Source organism: Carassius carassius, chromosome 11 (genome assembly GCF_963082965.1).
Source record: "Carassius carassius chromosome 11, fCarCar2.1, whole genome shotgun sequence".
NCBI classification, from domain to species: domain Eukaryota; kingdom Metazoa; phylum Chordata; class Actinopteri; order Cypriniformes; family Cyprinidae; genus Carassius; species Carassius carassius.
In genome coordinates, this window is record NC_081765.1 from 17,831,564 (window position 1) to 17,845,233 (window position 13,670).

The window sequence follows — 13,670 nt, forward strand, 5'->3', positions numbered from 1 at the left end:
TCCACAACTATAAGAGGTTTTCCTCAGGCTGGGATGTGTGAAGCAGAAGCTATGTCAGATACAAAGCCATCTTAGGAGAAGACGCTGAGATAAATAAGGGGAGGAAATCGTGTTGGTGTTTCTGAAAATGGTGTTATGCCATTCTTGAGTAGGCTGAGAGGGGGGAAGCGTGGTGTGGTTGTGTTATTGCCAGTGAATTGGAAAGTCCCTTTTGACAAGTTTGTTAAATGACAACAACAATCCCATTTGATGGTCTAATTTTTTTTTTTTTTGCAACCCAAAACATCAAAGGCAGCCTCAGAGATGTCTAGTCTGATAAACATACAACAAAATGTGCTGGGAAATGTGAGGATATATTTTCATGATATATACATGTCATGGAGCGACCTCTTAGCTAAATTAAAAGAACACAAACTTTTTAAGCCACAAGTTTGCTCCATTGTGAGGAAATGCAGCAGACTGTATATTTTTATATTTTGTATTTATTATTATTTGTCATATTTTTCTTTGTTTTTTAAAAAAGATGCCCGCAGATTATGATGTATCATATCTCGACTGCTGCAGTATCTGAAATTCTGCACACTCAGTGGTCATCTTACCGTGGCTGGCGAAGACACCTGCAGGTCCATGGGTTTAAAGATAAGGCTCATCTTTGAAGACATCTGGATAATCTTGGATGTTTGAAGAGAAAAATTAGGTTAACTAACATTTCCCTAGTCAGAGAAAAAACTATTATACAAAAATGTCAACACTGTGACATTAGTTTACACTTAAAATGCTTGCAATGTTTTAAACTAGTTCTTTCCGCTGAAAGTTTTTTCCCTCTATAACAACCCCAATTTTGTAACATGCCTTCATAGCCTCGAGCAAAAACAGCAGCTATCAAATATGAAACTAAGTGTGAAGCAAACATTTGACACCCATCTGCAATTATTATTTTCCTTTTTATTCCTCAATTACACCTTTTAGAAGATCTAGGTTTGTTCCCCAATTTCTTGCTGTGTCAAAGACTATTCTCTACGGTGTCTTCTGCCAACAATTGTTTTAACATAAACATTTCTATTATAAGCCAGTGAAACAAAGCTTCAAACTGTAATCCTTTGGGAAAGCGGGTATGACTGCATTTTGAACAACATCAAAGTAAAAGATGGCAAAGATTTAGGCTTAGTGTTACTATGGTGAAAGAAATATAAGAGCTGCATATTTCAAGCAGATAGCACAGTTGATGTTATTTTTTTTTTAGATGGCTTTAAATTGATGGCAGTGAATTTGATGTTCATTGTTATTTATCTAGTAGTGACTGGAATAATTTTTTCTGTACATGGAGAGACATTATAACTTTTTTACTAACTCAGAATGTGCACATGCTGAGAAGCAATAAATGTTATGGAGCGAGGGATGTTGGATGGATAGATAAACAGATGGTTATAGAGAATTAAACAATATAACTGATGCATAGAAGGAGGGAGGGATGAATGGAGGGATAAATGTATGGGTGGCTAAAAATGAAAGGAAGGGAGAGATTAAAGTAATGTAGAAACAGATTTAAAGAGAAATGGATGAATGTAGGGATGGATGTATGAAGGGACAGAGGTATAGATGGATGAAGGGAGGGAGGGAGAGATGAATCAATGAATGGATGGATGGATGGATGGATAGAGGTATAGATGCATAGATAAATGGATGAATGGATGGACAAATATATGCCTGGAATGGTAAATGCACCTGGGAAGTGGCAAAGTGCAGTGATTTATAGCAATACCATCACTAAATGTGTTGACTGTTCTCTGAAAACACAATAAATCACATTTCCTTTAAAGCGTTGAAGTGAAGCTATTATGCAAAAATAACAGTTTGTATTGTGGTATTGTGATACAAATTCACACCCAGTTGGAACTGCTTGAGAAATGTGGGGGTCTTTGAGACTTTGGGAGTTCACATCCTGGGTACAAGAAAAAAGCACTCAAAAACTGTCAATAAGTAGGATAAAAGAAGAAAAGTTTGAATCTTATGTAACAGACATGCTTAAAGTTCTTCTCCCATTGTGAATATTTGAGCAGCACTAGTTTTTAGTTGTCCATTTACAGCACCTTCTCACAGATGTCATGCAGAGCTGCGGTCAGCATGCAGCAGGCAGATGTCTTCCCACCAACATGAAGCTGGGACGCACAATCATCATTTCACAGATTTGCATGATCTTCTTAGCAAAGAAGTCACTGACCTGCAGGTTCATCTTAGAGTTGTTTTCCCTAATAGCCTCAAGCAACACACTGTAGTCTGGTTTTTGGAAGCTTGAATCCAGGGAATAGATCAGAAGTGATGCCCTGGACAGATTCACAATGACTGACAAGTTACAGAATATTAATTGGAGAACTACACATAAATTTTATGACTGAACTATTTGTGGTATATGTAGAAAATACTGATACAGATGTTTTCCTCAAATAATGGAAGGTCATGAGCCAGAAATTCTGTGAGGTTAACATCAATAATAGATCCCAGCAACAGAATATCTTCATTCTACTCTGGAAACTTTAACTGTGACATTTTAAACACAGGGAGAGAAACAGCCTTGACACTCAATAAAAGATTTGCTTGTGCTGTCACTTTTCCAGGGTCTCCAGGGGGAGAGTGGCATTCAGCCCATTGTCTTTGCTCATTCTTTACCATCACAGTCATTTGCAACTCAGACCTCAGGGGTTTAGAGCATGGCTTTGTCTCCAAAAGTAATTTCAAGATGGCAAAAGAGTGCACTCTCGGGTGTGATGGTGCAAAGATTGCTGTGAAAATGACACAGGCGTATTAATTTCTGAGAACAGTAGAGATGACACAAGCATGCACTATTCAAATTTGACACACCGAGAAAAGCGAGTGAGAGCTGCAAGGTCAGGTTTCTCCTCTGTCTATTTCAGATCTGTGAGATTTGTTTTTGTGGCTTTAATATTTCAGCTTCCTTATTGTCACACTATAAACACATTCAGAAGAGTAAAAGTCATCATGCATTCGAGTAAAATACAAGTTGTCACTCCTTTCTTGCTTGTCCTATTCTATACACACAATATTTAGTTATTTAGGCCAGTGAGTAATCCCTGTTATTTATTAGCCTCTTTTCATTAGTGTTCATATAGATTTTAATATATATGTTGAAGTGTACATTTTTGCACATTTGGACATATGCTGTTGTTCCAATCGCCTACTGTGCAGGAGCGAGGAACGATAAGACGAGGAGTTAACACCAAAAAACAGTCTTTAATATTCCAAGAAGGGGAACACAGGGTAGTCAGGAGACACACACGTAGCATGGAGTTGAAGTTTAATACTGGACAATGGAGAATGGAACAGGCTAGAACTCAAATAGGGCAGATAATGAGGTGCAGACAGGTGAGGAGGATAAACTAATTAGTCACACCTGGAAACAATGAACACACAATGGTTACAGGAACCGGTAAAAACAAATATGGACATGTTACAAACAAGGGAAAACATGCACAGACAGTCCATATTCGTGACATATCACCCCCGTCCCAAAACAACATGGGGAGGGACAGGTGGGGACTTGGGAGGAGGCTCAGGAGGAAGATGGACACCCGGAAGGGGACAGGCAGACAGAGTCGAGGGAGGCGACAACAGAGGGTGGAGCAAAGAAGGAAACAGGAAGAGCCATGGCGGATCAGAGGGAGGGAGGAGCCATGGAGGAGGACAGGCTGACGACTCCAGAGGGCCAACCAAATGCGGCAGAGCAGATGGCGGAGGAGCCCAAGACAGAGAGGGACAAGGAGGCCCAGTGGAGCCAGTGGACTGATGGATCACGGCGGAAAGGAAGGAGCTAGGAGCCATGTTGGAGCCTCTGGGTCAACGGGCCGAGGCAAAGTCCGGGGCTTAGAGGCTGGAGCCATGGTGACGATGGAAGATGGCAGACCTGCAGAGCTCTCACCATAACGATGGTGGGCTAAAAGTGAGCAGAGGGGCTGCCAGATGACAGCAGAAGAGGAGGCAGCAGGGGGTGGGAGGGCGGGTTGATATTTGTGAGCCTCCAGGCTTTCATGGTTTAACTCATAAACGGGAGTCCTCTCTCCTTCGGAGTTACATAATCCCAGATCCGTAAATAGCTTGCCCTCAGCCTTGGTGTAGGTGGAGGAGCTCCTCTCCATGCTTTAACTGTTTATGCTTTCTCCCTCGCAGCAGGCATAGTAGCGGCTCTCACACCTGGTCTGATGATCCGAGAGGCTCTGGCTCTGTGGCGATCCTCAGCTCTGTCGCACTCCTTGGTGATGGCTCGTCTGTCAAGACAGGCTCTGGCTCTCCATCATTGGTGGGCTTGGGCTTGCACTCCATGCAGCGAGGAGATGGTGGGCTTGACTCTGGGTCTGGCTGTGCTCTGGTTCAGGGATAGATGCTCTCCAGACTCCAGATAATAGCTTCCCTCCAGCTCAGTCCAGAGGTGTCTGGGAGGTCGACGGGATGATAGTAATTTTTCCCTCGATCCAGAACAGTGAGTTCAGCACAGCATCGTTAAATGCCGTGAAAACGGCGAGCTGGCTGAACTCAACCGCATACTCCAATAGGGAAAGGTCTTTGTGGGTGAGAGGGCTAGACAGGCTAGAACTCAAATAGGGCAGATAACAAGGGGCAAATAGGTGAGGAGGATGAACTAATAAGACACACCTGGAAACAAAAAACAGGTTTTTTACAGTCAATATTTGTGACATCTGTCAAGTAAAATATGGAATTATTGACACATCCAAAATCTAAAACTATGAACATAGACATAGCTTTAGAAATATTAAGTCAACAAGAATCCTATATGTCATGATTCTGTCACCACTTCCTGTTAGTCTTTTATTTTGTCAACTAGCATTCCAGCTTCCTGTTCCTGGCCTCGTAACTCAAACTCAAAGACTCCTCTTTAATTTCCCACATTGGTTTCACCTGTCTCCCTAACTATATAAGCCAGTCTTACTCTTACCTCCTTGCCAGATTGTCTCATCAGCTCATTGGTGAACATTCCAGCCAGTTCCTGAATCAGATCCTTGAAGCCTGTGTGAACTCTACCCTCTGAACTCCATTTTCTCTCTCTGCCTGAACCTTTATCAAGAGGTAACAAGTTTGACTGACTAGTAAATTTGCTGTTCTGGATTTGGATTGTGGAATTGTTTTGGACATGGGATTGGAAGAGGATAAAGGAAACTGGATTGTGTTGTCTCTGTTTGTTCTCTACTCTATTACTTCTCAGAATGCCTTCTAGAACACACTGGTAGACTCTCCTGTGTGGTACAGTGGACTATGTCTCTGCCTGTCACTTGGTAGACTAGGGTTTGATTCCCAAGCAGATCACCCCATCGATCTCCGAAGACCAACTAAATCCTGTCAGCTATACTGATCCAGGCTATATCTTTAAGCCGATTCACTCAGTTCCTGCTTGGAATCATTCAAATAGCTTGCTAACCTCCAGACCTTCCTCTGATTTTATACTCCCATTGCTTACTTCACTGTAGCCACCTCCTGGCCTGGAGAGGACCTGCCAGCATCCTGAGAACTTTGATATTAAAGAAACTAAAAATAAACTTTCAAGGCTTGCGTATGTCTGTAATTTTGGGTCCAGTATTAATTCTCTCACACTATATGTATTATATTTTTTATTATAAATATATTTGTATAGTTCAGTTTTACTAATGCATAGATATGTTTGAGAAGGCAACACTGGAAAAATTAATTATAATAAAAAAAATATTTAATAAGATATGTTTTTGTGTAAATGTTGACATTTTGAATAGAAAGTTCTAAAGAACAGCTTTTATTTGAAAAATAAATCTGTTGTACCATTATAAATGTCTTTATAGTCAGTTTTGATAAATATGTCCTTTCTGAATAAAAGTACAAATTTCTTTCAAAATGGAATTAATTCAGCGACGTGCCTAGAAATACCAGACAGTGCATTTACGGTTCACTGTTTACAAAAAATTTTTGGACATTAAAATGTTTTTTGTTTGGTCACTAGCTGCTAGCATCATTCTTATTTGCAGCCACAAGAAGCCAAACTGCAGCTTCGGTCACTATGTCAACCATTGTGAGCTCAGCAGAAGTGATTATTTTATTCTGCACAAATACAGAACAATGGGATTCACTCCTCCAAATAAATGCAGTTGCCACTCTTAAAACTTTGTAGGGAGTGAGTGGCCTGTGTGACTCTGACAGGTGACATGGCTTTTATTCAGATGTTGAGGTTTATCAAGCATATCTTCTTGCTTGAGGCACATTGTGTATGCACTGCAGATGTTCCTTTGACCTGTCTTCTCTGATGGCCTATGGGATCCTTCAACTCTGTTCTCAATGTCTGAGTTTCAGTAAATAAGATCTGTATGAGGATATTCTCTCTCCATACTAAATGTGGTTTTAGGTAAAATCAGTGCAACATTTATAAATCAGAGATCAAGAAATTAGCTAAGGTAGGGCCACCTATGAAGATGAAATTCACCGCTTCAGGGGATCTGCTCAGTGCTCATGCTGAAATGAGCATTCTCTATGGTGTCTATGGCAAACCTTGACTTTCTGTCTAGCAGTTAAATGAAATTATAGTATAACACATGACAACTGCAGTTTTCTAATGACATTTCAATCTGAAAAGCGTGGTGTTTGAAATCATGCTTTATCGTGTTCTGTTCCTTAGGCAGTAGAGATGAATAGAGAGAGAGAGAGAGAGCTGTACTGATTGGAGCCCAGAATTCTTTAGGGTCACACAGGTTTTAGCAAACTTCTCAGTTTCAATAGTTCAGGATTTTCACAGATCTGCAATTCACCAGGCTGCTGAATTGAGTGTGAACACTATTTATATTCAGTGTCAGATTAATTTGGCTTTGATCCACAGATGAAAAGTGGTGAGAGGGGGAGAGGAGAAGGAACATGCAGGGCCGGCTCTAGGTTATTTGGTGCCCCCCCTGGAAAAGCAGTTATAGTGTTTTCATTTTATTACGTGTTTTCATTTACCCCATCATTTAAAGCGCTAAAACCAGCTGCCAGATGTTTTCGCGCCACTCCCGGTTGCTGAGCAGCTGAGTTTGACAGCTGCCTGTCAGAGTGACTCAGTCGTTTTTTAGGATTGCAAATCTAGTAAAAGAAATGGACAAATACAAGCAGTGTGTGGACAGTGCACAGTAAAAGTGTGTAGCGTGTGCGCAGCTTTCATAATACGATACATACATTTAATTAACTTTTTTTTTTAATTCTGCAATTTTGCGCCCCGTCCAGCAGATGGCGCCCCAGGTCGGCCGCCTGTGTCGCCTGTCTGCAAAGCCGGCCCTGGGAACATGCAATGGGAATTGAGATGGAGTGGAAATGTTTCACTCCTCTGACCCTTGGTAACTCTGTGCTGATAACAATGGCAGGCAAAAAGGAACCGAGATAACTGCAGTTGATAGTCATTCAGAATTGCTTTAACAAAGTTCATGAAGCGCTCAGAAACAGTGGCTCAGCAGAAGCAGCAGGAACCAAAACATCTAGCTAAATGTAATGAGATTTTAAATCAAAACAACAAATGTCTTCACATTCACACAATCAAAGACCAACTGAAATCTGAATCTTCAAATCATGTCACTAAAGATTCAGGCCATGAATGTTGCAAATAAAGGGCACTGATTTAACACCACAGAATAGTTCTCTTGTGACCTTAATAAGTTAGGCTGAATCAAAAATGTTTGCATGCATGTGTGTCACTGCAAAGTTAAAGCATATTATTTTTATCAAAATATTTAAATCATATTGTGATTTTTTTTTTTTTTTTGCAGATACAGGTCCTACCTTCAGGTTCCCTGTGGCAGTCAGAACATATTTGACAGCCCTGTTGCCATAATCATAGTGGTTCTGGGAAGAGAGCTGCTACAATCTTCACAGAGAGCGGTAGTGCTCTGACAAATCCACAGGCATACAGCACAATCTCAGCTATCAGAGCATAGTCTGGCACCATAATAGCTACCGTCCGGAAGAGAGCCTGCAGGAGACAATCACAAAACATTCATAATCACAGAACAAGCACTATATGCTCCAATAAAACAGGGCAGAAACACAGCAAGAAGTGAACAGTGACAGCAAGAAATATATGGAATTACATTTGGTTCAATAAAAATGAAGATAACTTAAAAACTGAACGTAACTTTTTCAGAAACTATCAAAAATATGCCTTTACAAAAGAATAAAAACACAATGAAAATGAAAAAAAAAATTAACTCAGTCGCACAAATTTAACAGGCTCTTCAAATATGCTTCATTCTTTGTTAATGTTTTTCAAAGATTCGTTTTCGCTAATCGTGGATTCTGAATGCATTGCCACAGATTTCACTTGTTTTTCAAAAACTCTTTGAAAAACATGAAAGGTACAGTACAGGTTGTAGGACCTGCCACGAGAGGGCGCACTACCAAAACAATAATGACGACGCTAAGAAGTAGCATGGAATGATGGGATTTGTTGTCTTCTACCCAACCGTTGACGGCCATCAATCAGACGGAAAGATAAATCATGATTTAACGGATGCAAAGACGCGATCAGACTATGGATCAGACGCATCCTCGCGCGGGTCTAGAGACGTGATGCCCCGCATTTGCCGTGTATGCCCCATAATACTAATCTTGTTGATCGTTATAATAGCATACGTTTTCTGTAAAGATACGGATCAAAAAACTCACCTCTAGAGTAAAACACATGCGAGATCGGCATCTCTTTCTAGTTGAAGTTTGTCGCGAAGCTCTCTCCATCTATAAAATGTAAAACCGATATTGATCGTCGCTCTCCTCTTGTCCCAAACTCTTCTCGGGTCTTTGGTTGACCTGTACGTTTACGTTTATGGGAGCTGTCCTTGTTGACAGAACCAGCAGCAGACGGTAAACAGTAATTATGTTGCATAATTAAGTAACACAATCCACCATAAAACGTGCAAGAATAAGTAAATATGGAACTTCTTGAAGCAAGCTAGTGGTTTGCTGGACACTAGGCACTACTTCCGCATTTGTCCAGGACACTGTTGTCATGTGGTTTCCACTGTTGGAAATGTTACTTTTAAAAAAGTAATTAGTTATAGTTTCTCACTACTTGTTCCAAAAAGTAACTGAGTTGGTAACTGAATTACTCTATAATAAAAGGAACTCGTTACCAGGGAAAGTAACTATTTGTGTTACTGTAAAAAAAAAAAAAAGTTGCTATATGTCAAAGAATTTGTATTTTTTTTAGCAGATTTCACAAGTCAGTTGAAATGAGTAGAACAGACAGGTGTTCGTACATAACTTTCGATATTTATTGCACGTCAACAGATGGCAAGAGTATTATCCTGCACTTCAAGTATTATCTTTGTAAGAAAAGTGTTTTTGGCCACTAGCTTTGTATATATGCGTGTGTCACACATTACACGTAGGCTGCACATTACATGCACGTTCTTGCCTTTGACCACAATGAATTTGAAGTAGTGCTTACATCTCCACCCTGAAAATGCCAACTTTTCATCGGATTGCTCCTGACTCGCCATCTCTGCTGCTGCTGATAATCTCTGTTTAGCTGTTGCGTGTGTGTGTGTGTGTGTGTGTGTGTGTGTGTGTGTGTGTTTGGCGCCACTGGCACGTGTGCCGGCATGTGTGTAAAAACACTGACTCTGATTGGCTACCATGAAACACATGACTCTACCTTAGCCAATCATAATCACTTCTCTCGTTATCAAGTAACTCACCTCCTCACTCGCTGTGTGAGCCAGGGGTGCGTTCGGATTATACAGTTTATTAAATTAATGCATAGTAACACACCGCATTTAACGTCCAGTAATGTTAACAGCGTTTTAACGAAGGGAAAAGTAATTAGTTAGATTCCCCCGTTACTGAAAAAATAACGTCGTTATTCCAAACACTGGTGGTTTCTACGTCAGTAAAGGCGGTAACAAAGGGGAACTAACGTCATTGACAGGCGACTGCACTGCCCCGTGTCACTGTTTAGAATGGGAATTTTCTCATAATTTACAAGTAGTTGAAAACATTAGAGATATTGTTAGTAATCAGCTGGACAAAATATATTAACACTAGCCTAGTGGTTTTGGGATATATTACTGCAAATATCTTACAAATTGTACCTTTAACAAAAAATGAAGCATATTTGAAGAGCCTGTTAAATTTTTGCGACTGAGTTAATTTTTTTTATTTTCATTGTGTTTTTCTTCTTTTGTAATGGCATATTTTTGATAGTTTCTGAAAAAGTTACATTAAAATTTATAAAGTTTCGTTAATTTTTATTGAAGCAAATGTAATTCCATTGAAATAAAGAAACGTACTCGGTTACTAAACTTAACCTCGGTTCTCTCTAGAAGAGCGAACGAGTACTGCGTCTTAGCTAAGACGCTACGGGAAAAGTCTATTTTCACGAAATACTGAAGCAAAAAATTATCCTTAATTTTGTATTTTTGTAAAGCGCATTTGCAGCAGTACACAGCCATAGGCGAGACGGCTCGTTCACTCATTGGCTTGTTCTGCGGCAACTGCACAGCCTATCGAGCGCGGGCTGATGCAACATCAGACCAATAAGGGCGCTTTGCGCCCTTCTTGCCACTTCCCGCCGAAACGGGTGTGGCCCAACCTATAAAAGGAGCTCGAAAAGGCTGACTCACCTGATTTATTTCATCGCCGAAGTGAACCAGAGTGAATCATTTAGTAACCGAGTACGTTCTCTTACGAGAGCTCTCTCGTACTGCGTCTTAGCTAAGACGCTACGGGAACCCAATGTAAAACGCCGTGCGCACAGGGATCACACACCAATAAACCTGAAGCAACGCCCAGGATTTACAGTGCACAGTCACCTGAGGGACTCACAGAGAGTCCAGGACAGAAAAGGGAAAAAGCCCTCCGTCCTATATCTAGCAGCATCCGTAGATGCGGCAATATGACATCACACAGCCGAGGCAAGGCCTGACCAATGTGGCAATGCGGGTCTTACGCAATACTGCCCATATAACAGTCAGCAGCGCATAGCGCTCGTGAACTCAGAATTCCCCTCTGGGCCCTGATTCGACTATACCGACAACAGCCTTGCTTGCAAGGCGGGGACCTCCAGGTTATAGAACCTGATAAATGTAGACGGCGAGGCCCAACCTGCCGCCATACATATATCCTGCAAGGAGATCCCAGTAGACCACGCCCACGACGAGGCGACGCCTCTTGTGGAGTGTGCTCTGACGCCCAACGGGCACTGAAGGCCCCTGGAAGAGTAAGCTAACGCTATGGCCTCAACTATCCATCTGGATAGAGTCTCTCTCGAAACAGCCATTCCCTTGGAACGTCCACCGAACGAGACAAACAGCTGCTCTGTCTGCCGAAAGGCAGCAGAGCGAGACACATAAGCTCTTAAAACCCTGACAGGGCAAAGAAGACTTTTGACACCGGCAGGGCAGACAGGGCAATAACCTGAGCCCGAAACGGTGTGTTGAGGGATTTCGGCACATAACTGTGCCTAGGTTTGAGTATGACCCTTGAGTCATTGGGCCCAAACTCCAAGCACGACTGGCTCACCGAGGTGCGTGCAAATCACCCACACGCTTCACAGAAGCGAGAGCCAACAAGAATACTGTCTTGAACGACAGATGCTGAAGGCTAACCGATTGGATAGGCTCAAAAGGGGGACCCTTCGTGGCCTCCAAAACCGCCGCGAGGTCCCACATAGGGACTGACGGAGGTCTGGGAGGATTCAGCCTCCTAGCTCCTCTGAGGAACCGGATGACTAAATCGTTCCTTCCTATTGACGCGATGGCCGCCACATAAACTTTGAGCGTGGATGGGGCTCTGCCCTTATCCAACAGCTCCTGTAGGAAGGAGAGGACCTCCGTCACCTCACAACTAAGGGGTGAATAACCTCGAGCTGTGCACCAGCTGGAGAACACCGACAACTTCGAGGCATACAGATGTCGTGTCGACGGAGCTCTAGCCTGAGTGATGGTATTTAGCACTCCCACTGCGAGATCAGCGGGTAACCGTTGAGCGCCCACACATGGAGGGACCACAACTCCGGTTGAGGGTGCCAAATCGAGCCCCTGGCCTGCGAGAGGAGGTCCCTCCTCAACGGTACCGGCCACAGGGCGACATCTGCTAACTGCATCAAATCTGGGAACCATGGTTGGTTCTTCCAAAGAGGTGCTACAAGCAGTATTGAACATCTCGTTTCTCTCAGCCGTTCTATCACCTGCGGAAGGAGGGAGACGGGAGGGAACGCATAAAGCGGGCAGCACGGCCATCTCCGTGACAGCGCGCTTTCGTTCTTGGAAAAGAACGCGGGGCAGTGAGCGTTTTCGTGGGACGCAAAGAGGTCCACCTCCGCCATGCCAAATCTCTCCCACAACAGCCGGACTGTTTGCGGGTGTAGAGACCATTCGCCCGTAGGAACATTGCCTCTGGACAGCCTGTCTGGACCCAGATTCTGCAGTACAGGCATATGCACTGCTCTCAGCGAGCGCACGTTGCGCTGAGCCCAAACCAGGAGGCGTTCCGTCAGCCTGCACAGGTTTCAGGACCCGAGACCGCCCTGGCGATTTATGTAGGACACCACGGACATGTTGTCCGCACGGACTACGATGTGGTGATCCTTGATATGGGGACAAAAGCGCGTCAGCGCGTTCTCCACTGCCAGTGTTTCCAGGCAGTTGATATGATGGAGCTTTTCCCGTTATGACCATAGGCCAAAGGACGGTCTGTCGACACCATTCTCACACTTGGGGAAGTCCCCAGGCTTACACCTGATCGGTACCAGCCGTTCGCTGTCCAAGGTTCTAGAGCTGCAACACAGCTCTGATCGACCTTGAAATGCAGCCGGCCAGACGCCCACGCTCTGCACGGCACCCGAGCCTTCAGCCAGAACTGCAGGGGGCGCATGCGGAGCAGGCCCAGCCGCAGAACCGGAGACGCTGAGGCCATAAGACCCAGCATCTTTTGACAGTGTTTGGAAAGAGGAAAGAACTCACTGCGCGCTGAATGCCCATCGCGCGCTGTGGTGACAGCCGGGCCGTCATGGAACACGAGTTCAGAACTATACCCAGAAACAGGATCGTCTGACTGGGGTTCAGCAAACTCTTCGGCCAATTGACACTGAGGCCGAGCTTCTCGAGGTGATCGAGTAAAACGGCCCCGTGGTTCACCAGCTCCGCTCGTGATCGGGCCAGAACCAGCCAGTCGTCCAAATAATTCAGCACTCGTATGCCTCTGAGTCTGAGAGGAGCGAGCGCTGCATCCATGCACCTCGTAAACGTAAGAGGAGCCACGGAGGACTGTAAACTGGTATGCCTGGCCCTCGAAGGCGAATCTCAAATATCGCCTGTGGTTTGACGCTATCTGTATTTGAAAATACGCGTCCCTCAGATCTATTGACATGAACCAGTCCCCTCTGCGAATCTGCGCGAGGAGTTTCCTGGTCGTAAGTATTTTGAATCTGCGTTTCATCAATGCCTTGTTCAGCTGTCTTAGATCCAGTATGGGCCTGATACCCCCGTCTCTCTTGGGCACCAGAAAGTATCTGCTGTACAGCCCCCCCTCGCTTTGAGCTTGAGACACAGGCTCTACAGCCCCTTTGCTCAACAGTCTTGATATTTCGGCCCGAAGTATGTGTGCTACTTCTGTTTTGACCGTAGTTTCGACGCGCGCTGAAAAGCGCGGAGGGCGTCGGA

At 43.7% G+C, this 13,670-nt stretch overlaps 1 pseudogene; it reads right to left on the bottom strand.

Moving 5' to 3' along the window:
- The window catches only part of LOC132152601 (dynein axonemal heavy chain 7-like), an 82,308-nt pseudogene that overhangs the window by 53,291 nt on the left and 15,347 nt on the right, over positions 1–13,670 (bottom strand).